At 36.9% G+C, this 22,451-nt stretch overlaps 1 protein-coding gene across 1 annotated transcript in view; it reads right to left on the reverse strand.

Moving 5' to 3' along the window:
* Positions 1 to 22,451, reverse strand: part of ZNF292 (zinc finger protein 292) — an 87,741-nt gene that overhangs the window by 40,920 nt on the left and 24,370 nt on the right. The window lies entirely within an intron of this gene.

Genomic DNA, 22,451 nt, shown 5'->3' on the forward strand with positions numbered 1-22,451 from the left:
TTCAATGTAAACGAAAATGCACACTGACTATTCCCTGAGAAATTTTGAAAAATAACGTTTTTTATTTATAAAAACAAAAAGTTTATACTAATTAAAATATTAAAAGTAATAGCTTCATAGTTTTATTTCCAGCAGCTCTCTGTAGGAGAAAAGATTAGTGTTAACTCATCCAACATCAACATCATTTCATGAAGGCTGGTTTTAAACAGTGCAAGCATTATTTCCTCTCTTTCCTAGTGAAAATACCACCTTTCACCCCAAAATTTCTAAGATTTAAAAGTTATTTTAAAAAAAAGACACCTGGGCAAGTAATACTTGATCAGGCATGCAGTGAATAATTTAAAAGAACATTTATCTTTTCTACTTTTCATATAAGGAGCATAAAAATTCAACATCTAACAATAGATGAATCACACATGTTCAGAAAATAAATGTAATTTTTCACTTAATTAAAAAAATAGTATATAACATATTACCGTCTTTTATAACAAGCTGTATCACTTAAAAAATAATCTAAAGACCTTCAACATACATAAAATCAATAGTAAAGATATTAAAGAATGATTATAAGGTCAAGTAATTTTTATAATGAAGCACTTATTTTTTAAATTAAAAAACACTCCTCATCTCTTAATGAAGCAAATATTTCAAATTCACCACATCAGGTTTATTCCAAGGGAAAAAAATGCTGTTTATCCCAAAGAATGAAGATATGGAAGAAACTGGCAACAGTAGTTAAACAGATACCCACATGATAAGACTCTACAACTATTAAAATAGTGAGTTACTAAGAACTATCTAAAAGGTTCTACAATTATGCTAAATGGAGTAAGACTAACTAAATGTCCCTAAAATATAGAAGACAGCCATAATTGGTCTTCTTTCACACTTCAAAATTTAAGATTCATCTCATCATTTCCATGTGGAAATTCAGGTGTCATTTCCTGGAAGAGAGGGTTTCTTGACGGAAAATTCCGTGAGGGCTTGTATCCTCTGGCATACAGAAGCAGCTTTAAAACAATGTGTAGACAGAAAGGCAGGTAGATAGGTAGGTGGGTATGAAGGAAGGAAGGAACTATATTCTACTCTCAAATACTCAAAAGAAAATACTGCTTTCTCCTCTCTACTAAGCTCCAACTAGTAGAAGTACTTAACTGATCAGGGAGAATAAGGAAGGAAGACAGTAAGAAAAGAAAAGGTAATGTGATAAATTAAAGAGCAACATAACACCTCACTTTTTGAGTAGTCATATATTCACAGACCCTGACCTCTCCAAGTTGGAGACAGTGCAGGAAATCTGGAGCCCAAGTACTTGCATCTGGCACCTGAAGTGAAGGCACTCCTGTTGGGTTGAGCCCTTTAACCTGTGCAGTCTGATGCTAACACCTATTTGGTGTTGGAGAGTTGAAGAAGTGGTATTGGAAAAGACACCATATATTTAGTGTTAGCAGTAAAAAAAATATCTCTCAACAGGACTTACAAAAACCCAAACAAAACCTACCAATTAAATGGAAAAATCTGCATTCGGAGATTCTTTTGTGATTATCCTTCTATTTCTAGGAATAAAACTGAGTATGATATTATGTGTTTAATAAATGTTGCACTGCAAAGTTGGCATGGTTGGTTTTAACGTTTTCCTTGGGCGGTTTATGGTGATATGACAGAGAGGGTGACCTTACTCACATCTTCAAGGATTTCAAAATTAACATCAACTATGCATACCATTCTTAGTTTGTTACATGTGTGTTTTTACACAAGTTATTAAATTTAATAATTAAATAAATAATTTTCCTGGAAAAACAAGTTTAGATGTCTAGGGAATTTCAAGCCTGGCAAATGTTCTCAATTTAACAGGGGTGACATTAAACACTTGGGTTTCCCCTATTAGTCCTCTTGCAGTAATGAAACAATTGCCATAATAGTTTTAACTTTTTTTGTGTGTGTGTTTGTGCTGAGGAAGATTTGCCTGAGCTAACATCCCATGCCAATCTTCCTCTTATTTTGTATGTGGGCCACTGTCACGGCATGGCCACTAACAGACAAGTGGTGTAGGACCACACTTGGGAACTGAACCCAGGCCGCCGACACGGAGCACACCAAACTTAACCACTACGCCACTGGGGCTGACCGTTTAACTTCTGGTGGGAGAGAAAAGAAACTACATGATACAGATTTCTTCACAGCTTTAAAATCATAAGCTTCCTCCTTTTCTGTCTCCCAACCCTCAAAAAAAAAAAAAAAAACAACTAAAAAAAGTCATATATCTACGTTTTGCCAAAGGCCTACATTTCTTGATATGTTTAGCTCTGCAAAAGGTACTCAATATATATTACTTCTTTCCTTTATGTAATTGAGTTCCTCTGTCCTCAGATGAAAGAAGTTTTTAAACTTAATTCAAATATGTAACCAAAGATGAGTTCTTTGGGGTGTAAAAGGGTCTGAATTGATGAGAAAAATAATTGACAAATCACTGAATGTTAGAACCAGAAAGCATCTTAAAAATTATCTCCTTTCACCTCATTTTACAGATGAGGAAAGAGGGAGAGGAAGCTGATTCTGGTGAAAAGGAGACCATTTAGGTAGTTATTTAATAGTCTGGGAATGTCAACTAGGGAGAGGGTAGAAGAAAAGGATGACAGCAGATGAGAGACGGCATGAAAAAAATATGATGACATGCTCATATTAATTACACACAGGAGAATAAGTTAAAAAGTTGGGTTAGAAAACAAATATCTATCTGTACAAATCTATGAGTTAATATTCATAGCCAGTAAGTATATTGATAGAGCTTCCCTTGTTTCTCAAGACACTAAGATCAGTAGAACCACTGTGAAACTGGAAGCATCCTCAACATGACTGGTTAATATACTGTGCTTTCTTCGATTAAGAAAGTTACTTACTCATATCTACTGTCTTAATCCATATATGGGCTTTCAGGTGGGAATCCTAGAATGATCAGACTCATATTCTTTTCAGAGAAATCAGAAAAGACCTTAAACATCATTTAATTGTTTTACATAGTAGTAATTAAAGGGTCCACTGACCTGCACAATATTAACACAATCGGTAATTAGCAAAGCCAGGCAGCCTTACTCTGTGAAACATTCTGCCCACATGCTGTTTGTGGTAATATAGCAGAACTATAAAATCGTGGAGTTACTTGCTAATTCCAAAGTACTTTTTACCTACATTACTTCAATTATTCCTCATAATTTTGTGAGAATAAGTAGTATTTATCCAATCTGCCAGCCACAGTGGAATAACCTGACTTCTTAACAGTTAAGCTTATTTTAGCTGAAAGTAAGAAAATCCAACTCAAAGTAGCATAAACATTAAGAAAGGTTTCTCCTCATATGTGGACTATAAATAAACTTTCAGACAAAGAGAATAAATTAGTGGTTACAGGGGAAAGGGGGATGGAGGGTGGGCACAAGGGGTGAAGTGGCATACTTATGTGGTATATGACAAACAATAACGTACAACTGAAATCTCACTAGGTTATAAACTATTATGACCACAATAAAAAAAAAAAACACTTTTTTGGGGACATGCTGCTGTAACCAATTTCTTCAACCTAGTGACAGAAATTTCATGGAGACACACGGAAAGTCAAGCTAGTTCAGCCATATTCAATCTTTTACTTTCGTCTTACATACATGGTCTAATATTCTTCAAACAAAGAAAAGAAAATTGGTCTGACACTGACATTATTTGTTTGTTCAGAAATCCAGCTTGAATTGTTGCCCAACATGTAGGACTCCTCTGAGTGATGAAAAGTAATTTAATGATTGTTCTATTATTTTCTCTGGTATTAAATTTGCATTGACCAATTTATTGAAAAAAAAAAAAGAAAAGTTTCTCACATAAGAGGAAATTAAGAGGAAGCGCAGGTTCCAGGATTGGTTAGTCTAGTGGTTCACCAATGAAGGACCCACGTATGTCTTCAACTCTGCCATCCTCAGGTGGTACCCCAACCCAATCCCTAGGTCTCAAAAGAGTGAAACAGGCTTTTTATCCAGACTCAGCAATAGACGAAAAGATGAGAACATCTCCTCATGTGCATGTCTTTTAGGAACAAGGAAACCTTTCCCGGAAACCCCAAATCCAGCCCCCATCAGATTTCTCCTGAGGTCTCAACGGTCAGAATTGCTGGTAGTCTGACTTCAGAGTTTGGTTCTTAATTACTATGCTCTACATTTCTGGAGAAATGAAAATCTGACTCTCAGCCAAATTCACAAATCTGAAAACTTCTCATCTAAGAGAAGAGTTAGTCTTATTCTGAGTGGTCTCACAGGACAAACCAGGACCACTAGATTAAAGTCTGAAGGAGACAACATTCTTGCTTCCTAGGAAGCAGAACCACCAAACATTTAGAGGTCATCAAAAATAGAACAGGTTGGCCTCCCGGGACAGGAGGACTTAACACTGAAGTTATTCCAGCAGGAGGAAGGTGACTCTGAGTTCAGGATGCTAAGGAGCAGTCAGACTTTGGGGACACATTCCATGACGCCAGAAGAGACTACACTAGTGGCTCACAGAGGTTTTGATGAGTGTGCTTATTGTTTCAAAATTATTTTAATTAGTTCCTAATATTTAAAAATCCTAAGTTTTACATAAGACTCAGATTTCTGGCTTTTTTTTTAAAAGCTTGTGAAAATTTGGCAACCTTGGGCCCATATTTCAGCATGGCAACAACTGGCTGGAGCTGAGTGATGAACCCAGTTCTTCCATGAGACGAGGCACGGGCTCTCCGGTTGATACAAGCCTCACCTCGCGGCCTCCCTCCTTAAGGGACCTACTGGATCCCTACAAGGTAGTAGTCACAGCCTCTGGTCTACAGTGTGTATTACGGAGCAGGCCTGGGATGGCAGAAAGAAACACAAACAAAAGAAAGGTAAAAGGATCATGCTCTAGCAGGATCTCTAACTCAGTGTTTCTCAACCTCTTTTCCATTATCATCCCCTTCTAAGGAGACTTTTGACTTTTCTTCCTAACCACTCCCCTTCCGCAATGAAATCTGAATACCACAGAGGTACTGTATACCTGTTTATGGGCTACAAACTATTGTAATAACTAAGATATTTTTTGATCCCTAAGAGCCAACCTTCATTCCCTTGGGAACGAAAGTGCACACTTTAACATTTTGGCTCTAAGTTGGTTTCCCATTATCTAAACCAGAAGAGACTAGAATGTATATACTCTAGGGAGAAAGACAGTATAGATTAGTTTCCAGCAGCTTCCTTTAGTTTCTCTAAGGATTATCAGGAGACAAGACAAAACAAAACAAGTATAAAACCACAGGGGTATTAAATTTAATGAACGTGAGGTTTAAATTACATTACTGTTCTATGTAAAGATAAGACTAGTGGAGTGTTGGATATGTTTATACTGTTATACTCTTGTTCCAGTTCTAATTTATATCTAGGATACTCTAGAGCAGAAGTTCTCAAAAGTTTTTTTTTTTATAAGATTGGCACTTGAGCTAACATCTGTTGCCAATTTTCTTTTCCTTTTTTTTTATTCTTCTCCCCAAAGCCCTCCAGTACATAGTTGTATGTTCTAGTTCCTTCTAGTCCTTCCAGTCCTTCTAGGTCCTTCTAGTTCTGCTATGTGGGACGCCACCTCAGCATGGCTTGATGAGCGGTGCTTGGTCCTCACCCAGGATCCGAACCTGTGAAACCCTAGGCCGCCCAAGCAGAGCATGGGAACTTAACCACTCAGCCACAGGGCCAGCCCCCCCAAAAGTTTTGATCTCATGACTCTACTCTTTTAAAATTACTGAGGATTCCAAAGAGTTTTTGTTTAAGTGGGTTACAACTATTGATATTCACCATTTTCAAAAAGAAAACTGAGTTCTTTAAATTACACATTTGTGAATGGATTTAAAATAATAAACTCATCATGTTACAATAAGGTATTTTTTTTTTAAAGATTTTATTTTTTTCCTTTTTCTCCCCAAAGCCCCCCAGTACATAGTTGTATATTCTTCGTTGTGGGTCCTTCTAGTTGTGGCATGTGGGACACTGCCTCAGGATGGTTTGATGAACAGTGCCATGTCCACGCCCAGGATTCAAACCAACAGAACACTGGGTCACCTGCAGCGGAGCGCACGAACTTAACCACTTGGCCACGGGGCCAGCCCCACAATAAGGTATTTTTAATTAAAAAATAGTTTTCAAAAAAATTGAGAAGAGTGGCATTGTTTTACATTTTTCAAATCTCTTCAACATTTGACTTAATAGAAAAGAGCAGGGTTCTCTATTTCTGCATTTAATCGGTTGCAATAGCATACATCATGCAACCTCTGGAAAACTCCACTGTACATGAGTCAAAGAGGACACATACATCTGAGAGTTTTGACCTTTTGGACCCCCTGGGCCTTTGGTGAATGTGTAATACTCTTTAAAATTTCAAAGTTATTAAAATTTACTTTAAGGTTTTGTGTAAAAATGCTGGATTGGAATATATATATATTTGCACCTTGCTTCCTCCAAAGCTCACTAAAACAGTAATCTTTTCAAAGTGGCATAAACCCACAAGGGCTAGGAAAAAATGGAGGAAAGAGAAACAAAATTTTAAACACTGGAAGGCATATGGAAGATTGGCCCTCTAAGAAAAGTGACTCCTAAGTAGGCTTTACATAAAGACGCTAGTTCTGCAGAATCACCAAAGGGCCCAAGAACTGGGAGCACTAGGCGCCTCGGAAAATGTGGTGTCGGTGGGGCTACGAATGAGAGCACTGGCTGAAATCTGTCCCAACAGCTAAGCCTCCCTCATCTGCCGTCCCTCTCCACAGCTGGGTGACCCAAGCTAAGCACTGCTCCTCTCTGTCCCCAGGAGAAGTTCATTCTGTAGAAAAGTGTTTTAAAAAGGTGTCTGTACACAGTTGAGGGGAGGTATCTTACTTTAAACAGAGCATGAAGTCAACTTCACATACTGACTACAGAGACAGCCCCCTTCTTGGGTCCCAAATCATTGCCAGAACCTCAAGAGTCCTTAGCTGAGTCCTTCTCTGAGGACTCAAGAGAAGAGACCCAAAGATTCTGACACCAAGCCTTCCCCAGAAAAAGAAACTGGCTAGATTCCCTTATGGAGAAGACCACAACAAACCCCACTCATGGGCTTAGCGCTCTCAATCAGTTTTCAGTAGTATACATTTAAATATAGACAACCAAGGACCACTAGACATTTGAGGAAAGCCTCTAATAGGTGAGAGATCAAAACAAACAGTAAAAAAAAAAAAAAAGAAAAGAAAAGAAAGAAAGAAACTTGGAGTGAGCAGAGACTATGCAGGGAGAAGACCCTAGAAACTATCATTAGTATCCTCAGAGGTGACAAAATGTGCTAGACCTATAAACAAAAGCACTATATCATAAAGGAATATTTATAGAAAAGATTTAAATTAAAACTATAATAGCAGAATTGAAAACCTGAATTAAAGAGTTGGAAGATAAACTGAGGAAACTTCCCCAGAAAATAAAGTAAAAGGGATAAAAAAAGAAAAATTACAAAAACTTGGAGAACAGTGCTAGAGGTCCCATAATCAATAGGAATTCCAGGAAGTCAAAACAGAGAAATGGAGCGGAAGAAATCAAAGAACTAATTCAAGTTAATTTTCTAGAACCTAAGGACATCAATTTTAAGAATGGAAAGACACACTGAGAGCTCACCACACTTACTGAGAATAGACCTGTACCAAGGGACTTTTTCATAAAATCTCTGAGCTCAAGGACAAAGAGAGAATCAAAAGAAGTTTGGGGCGTGGTGGGGGGGCGGGAGCAGACTTCTCAACAGCAACACTAGACTCAAAGGAAAACGAGGCACTGCATTAAAAACTGAAGGAAAATTATTTCACATCCAACTATCATAAGTATTAAGACAGAAAAGTCATTTTCAGACATGCAAGTTCCCAAAAATTTCACCTTCTAGGCACATTTTTTCAGGATGCTACTGAATGGGGAATTCACCAAAATCAGGGAATAAACCAGGAAAGGAGTGAGAATGATAACTAATAAAAAGGGACTTTAACATGATCGAAATGATGAAGAAAGATCCCAAGGAGACAGCTGTGTAGTGGGCCTACAGAATGACCCAAGCATATCAGGTGGCTCCAGAAGAAACTTCTTCAAGACAACCCTGATAGACTACCTACTGTGCCTGAATCAGCTGAGAGAAGACTTACACAACTGAGGGAGGGCCTGGATTGAATTAGTGATGTTTACATAGAAAGATTCAGCTAAGGAAGTAAGATCATTTAAATGTACAGAAACCTTCACTCAACAATTAGAGAATGCACATTCTCTACAAACATTCATAAAACATTTACGAAAACTGACCACAAATTAGGCCACATAGACAATCACAAGAAATAACAAAGAATTAATATCATACATTTTACATTCTTTGAACACACTGCAATAAAGTCAGAAACTATTAACAAAAGACTACCACTATAAAGAAAACTACAAACTTAAAATTTTTTAAATGTACTTCTATATCATGTGTGGAAGAAATCATAATAGAAATCAGAGAATACTTAGACCTAAATTACAGCAAAAACAGAACATATCAAAATTTGTAGGATGCAGCTAAAGTAATCTGAAGAGGAATATTTATAGATGCAAATGTTTATACTCTAAGTTCTGCTACAGCTTTTTTTAAAACAAAAAAACCACCACAAATTTGTTCCAACACAGTATGAGTAAAACATGAATATACCATTTGCTTATGTGTGATTTTTTTGGTAAGAAACAGGTGAAAGCGGCTAACTGTACCCAGCTGAACTGAGCTATGTAGGAATACACAACATGCACACAATTCAAACATGTAGCAGGCACCTCAGCTCACCACGTGTCTTATGAAGCACACCCATCCATGCACTGTGTTACAACTTTCTGTCCAATTTCAGAGAAATCTGCTTCTACCACGTCTCAACAACTCACAAGCTGCATCCCTTCTGACACCCACTTCCACAAGCAAACTGAAGTTCTTTTTCAAGGTAAAGTACCACATTTATTTTAGTCCTTATGTACATCTTAACCACCAAATGGGTGTAAAATTGTAAGAGTTAGGTTCCGCTTGTGTGTGTGTTGGGGGGAGGGGGGGGACTGATGAAGTTTTTGAGTGTTGTGCCTCTAATTCCACTTTCCCCCAAAGCCCTGTGATTTTTGTTGTGCAATTGTGAAACCCAAGGTGACTGCTAGGAAGACATATGTTGCAATAAAGCAAAACTGGCTGCATTAGAAATGAGAAAATGAGAAATGGTCATGGAGGATATTACTGGGACAAACAGAGAAATCTGAATTTATTTTGTAATTAGACGACAATATTGTATAAATGCTAAATTTTCCTTAGTGTGATGAGTGTGTTTTGGCCTTAAGAAATAAATGCAAGGGGGGCAATGTCATGATGTCTGCTAACTCTAAAGACTTCAGTAAAAAGAAAAGAATTAATGAGAAGGCAAATACAGCAAAATGTTAACAACTAGTGAATCTTGTGAAAGGTATATGGGTATTCACCGTACTATTCTAACTTTTCTATAATAAAAAGCTTGGAAAAGAAAAATATTGGAAATGGCAAGTGTAGTAGATTGAAGTCTTCACTCCTCCTTGTACCCAGGACCTTTTTAACATGACTGGAGTACTTCTCATAATGATAGAGAATACTTTCCTACTCCATGACTGTGACTTGTTTTGACCAAAAGAATGGAGCAGAAGTGCGGTAGGCCAGCTAAAAGTATAAGGATCTCCCTCCCTCTTATGCTTCTACTATCAAAATGTTATGTCCAGACTAGCCTGCTGTTCCTAGGAGGAGGAGAAGTAGATGTTATCTCTGTTGCTCTAGTTGAGGCCAACCTAGGTCAGTCAACAACCAGCCAATTCAAACCTGTGCATGACCCCAGCCAAGACCGGAAGATGCCTAGCCAACCAACCCCTGACCTCAGATGAGAGAGCAAGACATGCTTACTGTCTATATCACTAAGGTTTTTGTGGTTATTATGCAGCATTTTGTGAAAACTGAGTTAAGAGGCCAACTTGAGTTAGACAAAGAACAGAACAACCTCAAAGAAAATACAAAACTTTAAAAACAGTAAAAATAAGAACAGAAATAAATGAAATAGAAAATAAAGATACAATGGAGCAGATCAACAAAAACAAACAGTCATTTGAAAAGACCAAAAAAAAAAAAAATCCTTGGACAAAACTGATCAAGAAAAAAAGAGAAGGCAGAAATAAACAGAATGAGGAATGAGAGAGGAACCACAACTACAGAGGCTATATAGATTGTTTTTTTAAAAATCATAATACATAGAATAACTTTATTCCTTATTTGAAACAGCTTAAAAACCTATTTTTTTCCTATTTACTTTTTAAGGAAACAGCTTAAAAATCTGAACGTATCGGAAGGTTTTAGAAAAAGTTACTAAAACTATCTCAAGAAATAGAAAAAAAATTAATGTTTTACCCACTAAAAAAACTGAATCCAATTAAAAAGAAAATCACCAGATGGTTTTACAGGAGAATACAGCAAACAATCCTCTAGGAAACAGATGATCTCTTTATTAGAAACTTTTGGAAGAAAAGAAGGGAAAAAAGAAAAGGAGGGAAAGTTCCCCAATTTATTGTTTGAGGTTACTATAAACTTGAAAACTGGGTATTTTTGGTATGAGAAAGGAAAATCATTGGCCAATCTCACTTATAAAGAGATTTTAAAATCCTATGTATTACCAAACCAAGTCCTGAAACAAACTTTTACATATTTAAAAAATACTTTGAAACAATCACAAAGTTACAGAAAAGTTGGAAATACAATACAGAGAAAATTTTTTCTTGAACCATTAGGGAGTTAATTGCCAACCTGATGCCCCATTGCCACCAAATATTTTAGTGTGTATTTCCTACAACCAAGCACCTCCTACATAACCAGATTATGACTATGAGAATCAGGAAATAAATACTGATACATTACTACCATCTAATCCTCAGACACCATTCAAGTGTGCCAATTATCCCAATGGTGTCTTTTCTAAGGATACAGTCCAGCCCCATGCACTGCTTTTAGCTGTCATGTCCCTTCAGTCTCTTTAAGTCCTAAATCTCATTTAGGACCTTGATATTATCAAAGATTACAGGCCAGTTATTTTGTAGAATGTCCCTCGATTAGAGTTTGCTATTTTCTCATGATTATATTCATGTTATACACTTTGGCAGGAATACCACAGAAGTGAAGATCATTTCTTCTCACTGTATCCTAATCAAGTGGTGCAGGATTTCAGTTTGTCCCATTTATGAATGATTTCATTTTGATCAGCTGATTAAAGTAAAGGTCTGCTCTCCTTACTCTACTTGGGCTCTGACTCAGCACGCTGGAACTGGCTGGCGATCTAGGCAGTTCCCCCTTCTCCCTCTGCTTACTCGCTGACACCTTATACCAGGCTATGCATCTGCAGAAATGTCCCCCTCACCCTGCTCTGGCTCAGAAGCCCCACACCAGGCTGCTCCCTCCCCTCCTCCACGGATGCCCTACTCATCTCACTGAGGCTGTAAATCCCCACACATAGCCACCCCAGCCACCTCCCAACAGAGCCCTCCTCACCCTAACTGGTCTCTGATTCCTGCTCCACAGCTACCACTCTGTGGGGATACTGTCATCGCCCAGTCTGGGCCAATGCCACATCCCTGCTCCTACCCCAAGATACCTACTTTGCTCCACCTTACATAATAGGTTTAAGGACTGAATTATTAAGGAAGAGAAGAGGAAGGGCTACGATGTATTTTGGACCCAGGAGGATTTATCCTAGCAATATGAGGATAGTTTAAAATTAGAAAAATCTATTTACTAATTAACCACAGTAACAGGTTTAAAAGAAAACTATATGATTATCTCAATAATTACCAAAAAAGGACATAATAAAAATACAACTTATTCAAGGTAAAGAAAAAAACCTTTTTGCAACAATAAATAGAAGGAAAGCTCCTTAACTTGATGGAGAGCATTCAGAAAAATCCATAGCAAATCTCATACTTAGGGGTGAAATGCTAAAAGCATTTCCCTTTAAAGTCAGAAACGAAACAAAAATGCCTGCTATCACTGTTTCTATTCAATGCTACAGGGCTAATAATCAGTGCAATTAGAAAAAGAAATGAAAACAATAAGGCTGGAAAGGAAATATAAAAAATATTATTGCAGACAATGCATACATAAGAAGTCCAAGAGAATTCAGTATAGTTACAGGATATCAAATATATACTTAATAATACAAAATATCAATTCTATTCACAAGCAAATAAGTAGAAAATATAACTGTTAAAAAGAAATCCTTGACAATAACTAAACCCACGAGGTGGCCTAGGAATAAATCCAACAAAATATTTTTAAGATCTTTCCAGAAAAAAATTATGAAACTTCACTTAAAGACATAAAAGAAGGTCTGCATAAATGGAAATGCCACATTTATGAACGTTGATAGACAAAATTTAAAAGTGGTAAGATGACCCAAATTTAATCTATAAAATCAAAGCAATGCCAACAAAATTCCCCAAAGGATTTTCATCTAACTTGACAAGTTGATTCTAAAATTCACACAGGTCAAACCAATTTTGCAGAGCCAGGTGTGAGTATCTGCCCTAATCAGATAGCAAGACTTATCTTAAAGAAAGAGAAATTAAGGGCCAGCCCCATGGCCTAGTGGTTAAGTCTGGCATGTACTTCCATGGCCTGGGTTCGGTTCCAGAGTGGGGACCTACACCACTCGTGCGTGGCTATGCTGTGGCAGTGACCCATATACAAAACAGAGGAGGATTGGCACAGATGTTAGCTCAGGGTGAATCTTCCTCAGCAAACAAAAAAAACAGAGAGAAATTAAGAGAATGTGCTATTGGTACAGCCATGGATGACAGAAAAGAATTCGAGAGAGCTTTAAACAGAGCTGCATATATATGAGAGCTTGGTATACAACAGATGTACCATTAGAAATCAGGGAGGAAAGTACAGACTACTCCATAAACAACGCTGAAACAACCGGCTATACGGGGGAAAAAATACAACTATATTCTCAGCATACAACAAAATTACATCCTATATGGATTAAATACCTAAATGTGAAAAGCAATACTTTAAAACTTTAAGGAAAAACATAGGAGGAGAGTATCTCAAGATCTTCAGAATGTCTCAAGGGGCAATGAAGGACCTCAAACAAGAAACAAAACACCAAACCTCAAAGGAAGACAATGATAACTGAAGCTACATTCGAATTTAAAACTTTTGTTTGCCCAAACCCCACATAAAATCAAATGAAAAGCTACAAACTGGGAATATTTGCAACCCATATTCCCAAAGAATATATATTAACATATTCATAATATGAAACTCTTACAAATTAGTAAAAAAAAAAACACCTCACAAACAATCCAACAGAAATGGGCCAAGGATAGAAACAAGTAGCTAAATGGTGAATCTAGTATATAGATAAAATCCTGTGATCAACTAAAATTCCAGGCTGACTTTGGGGTAAAGGGTTCCTCTGACTAGAATCAGTGAAGGTGGTTATTCCCAACTACCAAGCTTGTCAGAAGTCTGACTTCAAAGAACTGGTGTTCATCTGCATCATTTGCAACACCCAAGTCTGCCTCAGCATTTCAGGTTTGAGCTTGTCCATCACCATATTTCTTCTGGGGTTGGGGGGTGCTGCTTTTATATCATCTATCTTCTAAACAGTGAGAAATCAGGAGAGTACCTTACTTGTGATAAAATCCAAGGTTATTTCATAATCTTATTTCCACACTATTCTGGTCCAGATACTTGTTTCTTCACACCTTAATCTACTGTCCTTGACAAATGGCCCACTGTTTCAGTAGCACTTTAGCATTTTCAAAGAAAATCAATTATGAATTTGATATAATTCACACTCCCATAGAGTCATTCTAGGGTATAAGGTAATCATTCAGAAAGTGAGCTTCTGATATCTTTAAATGCTAAATGATCTCCAATATGGATGCTATAAACACTCAACAGATTTCTCATACACTCAGACCGACTTAAGTTTGTAGCATCTTGGAGACATGAACATCATGACCTCAAAATTTCCTATTCTCTATCCTAACATGGTGTGGTCCATTAATTTCTCTAGTTCTTATAGAGTATATCCTTTGCTAAGGCTTAAAGAAGCAACTAGATCAGTTTCTTAGTGTAGAGACTCTCAACCTTGGACTAATATGAACATGTTTGACGTTAACCTGTTTGCAATGCCCACAAGTGACTCTAATTTCCCAAGAAACCTGATGTAAGGAAGTAGAGATTAACAAAACAATGTCTAATACATAACATAGAGAAAGAATGTTTTTAGACTGCATCCATTGAACTAATTCTCCTAACACTATATAATTGTTTCTCCATATAGGACACTCTAAAAATGACAAATCTGACTTCAATTTAGTCTCCACAATATTTCTAACTTTTTACTTATATTCCAAGAACCATGACAGCATATGTCTGGTTCACCTGCACCTTAATATTGTGACAATAGTCAAGTAATCATAGTGAAGGTAACATGGCTCAAGTCTAGAGACATGATTTTATCCCAATATAATAAATACTACGAGGGAGGTCCAAAATCCTAGAGAGGAAACCTCTAAACAAAATGTGACCCTAGTATCTCCAGGGACCTACAAGCCTAGTATATGGGGATAATCACGTTCAAAGAAGCAGAGTGAAGCTGCCACAAATAATAACAGCAATAATAGCATGAGTTTCAATCTCTGCTTGCTGGGGTTCAGCCAGAAAAGGGTACCATAGTCTACTGTATGTCCATCGTGGACATACAAAGTAAAAGAAAATATTTATAAACCATATATCTGATAAGGTGTTAATATCTGAAATATGTAAGGAACTCACAACTCAGCCAAAAGAAAAAAAAATCTGATTAAAAAATGGGCAAAGGACCTGGACAGACATTTTTCCAAAGACATGCAAATGGCCAACAGGCTTATGAAAAGGTGCTCAACATCACTAATCATCAGGGAAACACAAATTAAAAAAATGAGGTATCACCTCACACCTCTTAGGATGGCTATTATCAAAGAGACAAGAGGTAAGTGTATGGAAGGGTATGGAGAAGGAACCCAGGTACTCTGCTGGCAGGAATATAAATTGGTACAGCCACTATGGAAAACAGTACGGAGGTTCCTCAAAACATTAAAGATGGGACTACTATATGATCCAGGAATCCCACTTCTGGGTATATATCCAAAGGAAATAATCAGTATCTTGAAGAGATATCTGCACTCCCATGTTAACTGCAGCATTACTCACAATAGTCAAGATACGGAAATGGCCTCTCTGTCCAGTGAGAAATGAATGGATAAAGAAAATGTGGTATATATACACAACAGCATATTATTCAGCCATAAAAAAAATCCTCCTATTTGCTGCAACACGGATGAACCTGAAGGACATCATGCTAAGTGAAATAAGTCAGACCGAGAAAGACAAATACAGTATGATCTCACTCATATGTGGAATCTTAAAAAAACAAGCAAACAGTCAAACTATAGAAACAGAAACAAAGAGTAGAATGGTGGGTGCCAGGAACTGAGGGGCAGAGGAAAAATGGAGAGATATTGGCCAAAGGGTATAAACTTTCAGTCATAAGATGAATAGGTTCTGGGGATCTGACACACAGCTTGGTAACTAGAGATAATGCTGTACTGTATATTTCAAATTTGCTAGGAGAGTATATCTTAAATGTTCTTACCACACACACATAAAATAGTAACTATGTAAGGTGAGAGATGTGTTAATTAACTTGATTGTAATCATTTCATAACGCATATTTATATCATATCATTATCTTGTACACCTTAAATATATATAATTTTATTTGTCAATTATAACTCAAGAAAGCTGGAGAAAAAATAAAAAGCATTTCTCATTTAAAAAAAAGGGTAAAATGAAAAAAAGTATAGGCTGAGATAAAATGTTTGCAAAGGATATATCTGACAAAGGACTTGTATGCAGAATATATCAACAACTATTATAACTTTATAACAAAAAGACGACGACTCCCCCCACCTCCCAAAATGGGCAAAAGTTTTAAATGGACAGCTCACCAAAGATGATAAATGTTTAAAAAAGCACATGAAAAGATGCTCAATATCATTAGTCATTAGGGAAACGCAAATTAAACCACAAGATACTACCACACATCCATTAAAATGGCTGTTATTAACAAGACAGACTAGCAAGTTTTGGTGAGGATATAGAGAAACCGGAACACTCCATGGATTGCTAGGAGGAATGTAAAATGGTACATACAGCCACTTTGGAAAAATAATCCGGCAGTTTCTTAAAAAGTAAGACATTAATTCACAATCCAAACTGGCAATTCAACTCCAAGCAATGCACCCAAAATGAATATGAATATGCTGACAAAAAGAAATGGATATGAATGTTCATAGCAACACTAACTGGAAACAAGCCAAATGTCCATCAAATGGTGTGAATGGATAAATAAAATGCAATATATCCCTATGGCTGAAAATTATTCAACAATAAAAAGGAATGAAATACTTCACAGCTTTTATCCCTTTCAGTGAGAATATCCATATGTTCTGCTGTGTGTTTATGGGATGCAACCCAAAGCCCCTCTGAAGGTACTGTATAATACGCAGTATACGCACCACATTACTTTTCTGAAAGCCATAAAATTCTGAATCACATCTACCCTCAATGGTTTCAGATAAAGATTGTAGAATTCATAGAGAATTAATAACTTTCCCAAGGCCATCTGACACATTTAAGTATTTTATATCTTACAATAACCGATATTAAGTATCATCTGTTTCCCAACTAAAAATTAGTTGTTCTTTTAATATTTTTTAAATGACAGCACATGAAGTACATAGTTAATATGTAACATGTAATAGTAACTTGGTTATTCTAGGATTAAAATTTTAAGTAAATTAATGTCATTTAAGACATAGATCCCTGGCTGTCTGAATTTTCTCTCTGATTTAACTCATCAAATTTATAAAATCAATTTGAAACTAATGAAAAAGAAAATACCAATCAATATATATTAAACATTGTTAAAACATTAATGGTTCAAAATCATATTACTTTTTTCAGAAAATATTAATGACAATTCAGAAGTACCTGCCATAAAGGTTTTAAAAATACTCCAAAAATAGAAATTATCTGAAAATGACTTTAACTGCAGCACCCTCATAACCCAAAATCAGAGATGGAAAATAGTAACTTCTGAAAACTTCTCCATCACAAAGCACATGCCTATGAAAAAGAAATTCTCAAACTTCCCCAATTGTCAGGAATATAATGATTAAAACCAACAAGGAGACACAATTTCACTCTACAAAATGGAAAAACTTGTAAAACTTTAAAAACCACCAGTGTTGCAGAATGTTGATCAGTACAGTTTTTTGGAGGTCAATTGGACATACAAACATTTTATATGGTCATACTGCTGAACCAAAAATTCTGGTTCCACAAAAGAACCCTAATTAAATACTGCCACGTACGTGCAAAGATATTGATGTAAAGGTAATCTGACACTTTTTGTAACCCAAAACATTGGAAACAATCTAAATGTCACTAATAGAATATTGTTTACTAAATTATGGTATATCCATACTATGAAATGTTTTATTTAAAAAGAATACAGTAGTTTTGAATTCACTGACATGGAATGACGGATAGGATGTGTTATCAGGTGAAAACAAAAATGTACAGCACAGAACAATATGTATTATATGATCCCACTATTTAAGCATGAACACATAAATATAAGTGAATTACATTTATGTGAATGCATAGGAAAATGTCTAGAAGGATAATTTTGTAACTAGTTGCCTCTGGAATGAAGAGTGGAACATCCAGATGGGAAAGACAACACCTTTGTAGTGCTTGGATTTTTAAATAACAAAAACGTTATTTTTATAACTTAAAAAACGAAATCTGAGTGACGTCAGCATTACGGGGAAGTGAGTTTCCCCAGTAATCCCTTCCATCCAACATACAATGAAAAGGACATCCAAACACAACATAAAAAAGTCAGAGAGACCCAAGCAGCCATACAATGGACAGCGGAGAGGCTGGAGTCCCCCTCAGAGGAGTAAGAGGTAAGAGAAAACTTCACTCCTTCCCCAAAAGACTGTGATCTGGACCATGGGAGGCCTCTGAGAGGGAAGGAACAGGGATGAGGATGTTCGTTCATGGGAACATCAAGAATCCCTGGAGGGCCCTTGCAGCCTAAAGGGAAGTCCTGTATCAGGGTGAAAGCTTTCGCCAGGAGACGGGGGGACGGGACGGGATGGGGGAGAGGAGTGACCTTATCAAGCCAACACCCTAGAAGAGCAGCTAGCAAGAGGAGAGTGAGAAAACCCCAAGAGCACGCAGGAGAAAGGACACATCCCCCCACCCACCCAACCCAACTCCAGCACCTGTGATCTCTGCTGAAGGCAGAGGGCTCACAATATGCGGCTCTAGACCCCCCACCCAGTGGTGATAGGCAGTAATGGCAACCAAATAACACCAGGATGCGAAAAAACAGAGCAACTCCCTCTAGCACTATCAAACATTATATTAGATCTCCAGACCAGAGAGAAAATGACAAGTACCCAGAAAACAGTCCTGAGGACACAAAAATATGTAATCTAAATGACAAAGAATTCAAAATAGTTACCATCAAAAAACTCAACGAGTTAAAAGATAACACAGAGAAACAATTCAACAAGTTTAGGAGCTACTTCACAAATGAGATTGAAACAATAAAGAAGAGTCAATCAGAAATGTTAGAGATGAAAGACACAATGGAAGAAATAAAACAAAATATGGATTCCCTGAATGCTTGAGCAGACATCATAGAGCATATCAGCATAATCGAAGATAGACACGCTGAAATGCTCCAGATAGAGGAGGAGAGAGAATTAAGACTAAAAAGAAATAAAAAAAGTCTGAGAAATATCCAACTCAATTGGGAAATGCAACATAAGAATTATAGGTATTCCAGGGGCCAGCCCCATGGCCGAGTGGCTAAGTTCGCATGCTCCACTGAGGCAGCCCACGGTTTCACTGGTTTGGATCCTGGGCACGGACATGGCACTACTCATCAGGTCACGCTGAGGTGGCATCTCATGTGCCACAAGTAGAGGGACCCACAACTAAAATATAAAACTATATACTGGAGACATTTGGGGAGAAAAAGAAGAAAAAAGAAAAAGAAGATTGGCAACAGCTGTTAGCTCAGGTACCAATCTTTAAAAAAAAAAAAAAAAAAAAGAATTATAGGTATTCCAGAAGGAGAATGGAACAGAAAGCTTGTTCAAACAAATAATAGCAGAGAACTTCCTAAACCTAGGGAAGAAGATGGAAATCCATGTGGAAGATACTACCAAATCACCTAAATGTGTCAATGTAAAAAGACCTACTCCAAGGCATATAGCAGTGCAACTATCAAAAGTGAATGACAAAGAAAGAATACTAAGGGCAGCAAGGCAGAAGAAAATAACCTACAAAGGAACCCCTAACAGGCTTTCAGCGGATTTCTCTGCAGAAACCTTACAGGCTAAGAGAGACTGGAGTGACATATTCAAATCTTTGAAGGACAAAAATTTTCAGCCAAGAATACTCTACCCAGTAAAAATATACTTCAGATACGATCGAGAAACAAAAACTTTCCCAGACAAGCATAAGCTAAGGGAGTTCGTAGCCATGAAACACTCCCTAGATAGAAGAACTCCTTGAGAAGGCCCTCATACTTGAAAAAAAAAGAAACGAAAATGGAGAAAGGAGTTACAAGGCATGGAGTAAGCAGATAACGAAGTAGACACAATCAGAGCAGGATAGCAATCACTCAAGTATAGCATTAAAGACAAAGGAAAGGAAAACAACAAAAACAAAGATAATCTTGTCATTTTAACCACAAACTCATAACACAAGATGGAATAAGATGCAAGAAAAACAACTTCGGAGGGGAAGAGGAAAGAGATTGAATCAGTTTAGTCTAAGAAAATAAGAGGCCATCAGAAAAGGGACTATCTTATCCATGAGATTTTGAATACAAGCCTCATGGTAACCACTAAACAAAAAAGCAGAACAGAGACACAAATAATAAATAAGGAGAAAACAAAGAAACACAGCATAAAAACTACATAACTTGATTGGTAGACCAAAATACATAGGATGAGAAACAAAGGAAATGCAGGAGAACTGAGTGATAAAATGGCAGCATTAAGCCCTCATATATCGATAATCACCCTAAACGTAAATGGACTGAATTCTCCAATAAAAAAACACAGAATGGCAAAATGGATTAAAGAACAAGACTCAAGGATATGCTGCCTCCAGGAAACACATCTCAGCTCCAATGACAAACGCAGGCTCAGAGTGAAGGGATGGAAGATGATACTCCAAGATAATAGCAAACAACAGAAAGCATGTGTTGAAATACTTATATCAGACAAAGTAGACTTCAAGATAAGAGAGGTAAAGAGAGACAAGAGGGGCAGTATATAATGATCAAAGGGACATTCCATCAAGAAGAAATAACACTGTAAATATCTATGCACCCAACACAGGAGCACCAAAGTACATAAAGCAACTACTAACAAACCTAAAAGAAGATATTAATAACAACACAACAATAGTAGGGGACCTCAATAGATCATCAATGTATAGATCATCCAGACAGAAAATCAACATGGAAACAGTGGAATTGAATGAAAAGCTAGACCAGTTGGACTTAATAAACATATACAGAAGACTCCATCCAAAAACAGAAGAATACACATTCTTCTCAAGTGTGCAGAGAACATTCTCGAAGATAGACCATATGTTAGAAAACAAGCCAAACTTCAAAAAATTTAAGAAGACTGAAATAGGGGCCAGCCCGGTGGCACAGCAGTTAAGTTCACATGTTCTGCTTCAGTGGCCCGGGGTTTGCTGGTTCAGATCCTGGGAATGGATCTATGCACTGCTTGGCAGTCCATGCTGTGGCAGGTGTCCCACATAAAATAGAGGAAGATGGGCACGGATGTTAGCTCAGGGCCAGTCTTCCTCAGCAAAAAGAGGAGGATTGGCAGATATTAGCTCAGTGCTAATCTTCCTTAAAAAAAGAAAAAAGAAGAAGATTGAAATAATAACAAGCATCTTTTCCGATCACAAGCCTATAAAGTTAGAAATTAATTACAAGAAAAAAAGCTGAGAAAGGGACAAAGATGTGGAGACTAAACAACATGCTACTGAACAAACAATGGATCACTGAAGAAATTAAAGGAGAAATCAAGAAATATCTGGGGACAAATGAAGATGAAAACATACCATACCAACTCATTTGGGATGCAACAAAAGCCATATTAAGAGGGAAATTCATTGCAATACAGGTTCAACCTTAACAAACAAGAAAAATCCCAAACAAGCAATCTCAAACTACACCTAATTGAATTAGAAAAAGAAGAACAAAGCCCAAAGTGAGCATAATGAAAGAAATAATAAAAATGAGAGCAGAAATAAATGCTACTGAAACAAAAAAGGCAGCAGAAAGGACCAATAAGTACTGGTTCTTTGAGAAGATAAATAAAATTGACTAACCCCTAGCCAGACTTATAAAGAAAAGAAGAGAGAAAGCTCAGATAAATAAAATTAGAAATGAAAAAGGAGAAATAACAAAGGATACCAAAGAAATACAATGGATTATAAGAGACTACTACGAAAAACTATATGCCAACCAAATGGACAACCTAGAGGAAAAGGATAAATTCTTAGACTCTTACAACCTCCCAAAGCTGAATCAAGAAGAAATAGACAATCTGAATAGACCAACCACAAGTAGAGACTGAGACAGTAATCAAAAGCATCCTAAAGAATAAAAGCCCAGGACCAGATGGGTTCCCTGGGGAATTCTACCAAACTTTCAGAGAGGATTTAATACCTACCCTTCTCAAGCTATCCCAAAAACTTAGGGAAGATGGAACACTTCCTAACACATTCTCTGAAGTCAACATCACCCTAATACCAAAGCCTGACAAGGACAAAACAAAAAAGGGAAACTACCGGCCAATATTGCTGATGAACATAAGATGTAAAAATACTCAACAAAATATTGGCAATCCAAATACAGCAATATATCAGAAAGATCATACACTATGATCAAGTGGGATTTATACCAGGGACACAGGGATGGTTCAACATCCGCAAATCAATCAATGTGATACACCAGATGAACAAAATGAGGAATAAAAACCACATGATTATCTCAATAGATGCAGAGAAAGCATCTGAGAAGATCCAACAGCCATTTATGATTAAAAACTCTTAAGAAAATGGAGATAGAAGGAAATTACCTCAACATAATAAAGGTCATATATGATAAACCCACAGCTAACAGCATACTCAATGGGAAAAAATGGAACAAGACAAGGATGCCCACTAATCACCTC

This window comes from Equus quagga, chromosome 11 (assembly GCF_021613505.1).
Source record: "Equus quagga isolate Etosha38 chromosome 11, UCLA_HA_Equagga_1.0, whole genome shotgun sequence".
In the NCBI taxonomy this organism is placed as follows: domain Eukaryota; kingdom Metazoa; phylum Chordata; class Mammalia; order Perissodactyla; family Equidae; genus Equus; species Equus quagga.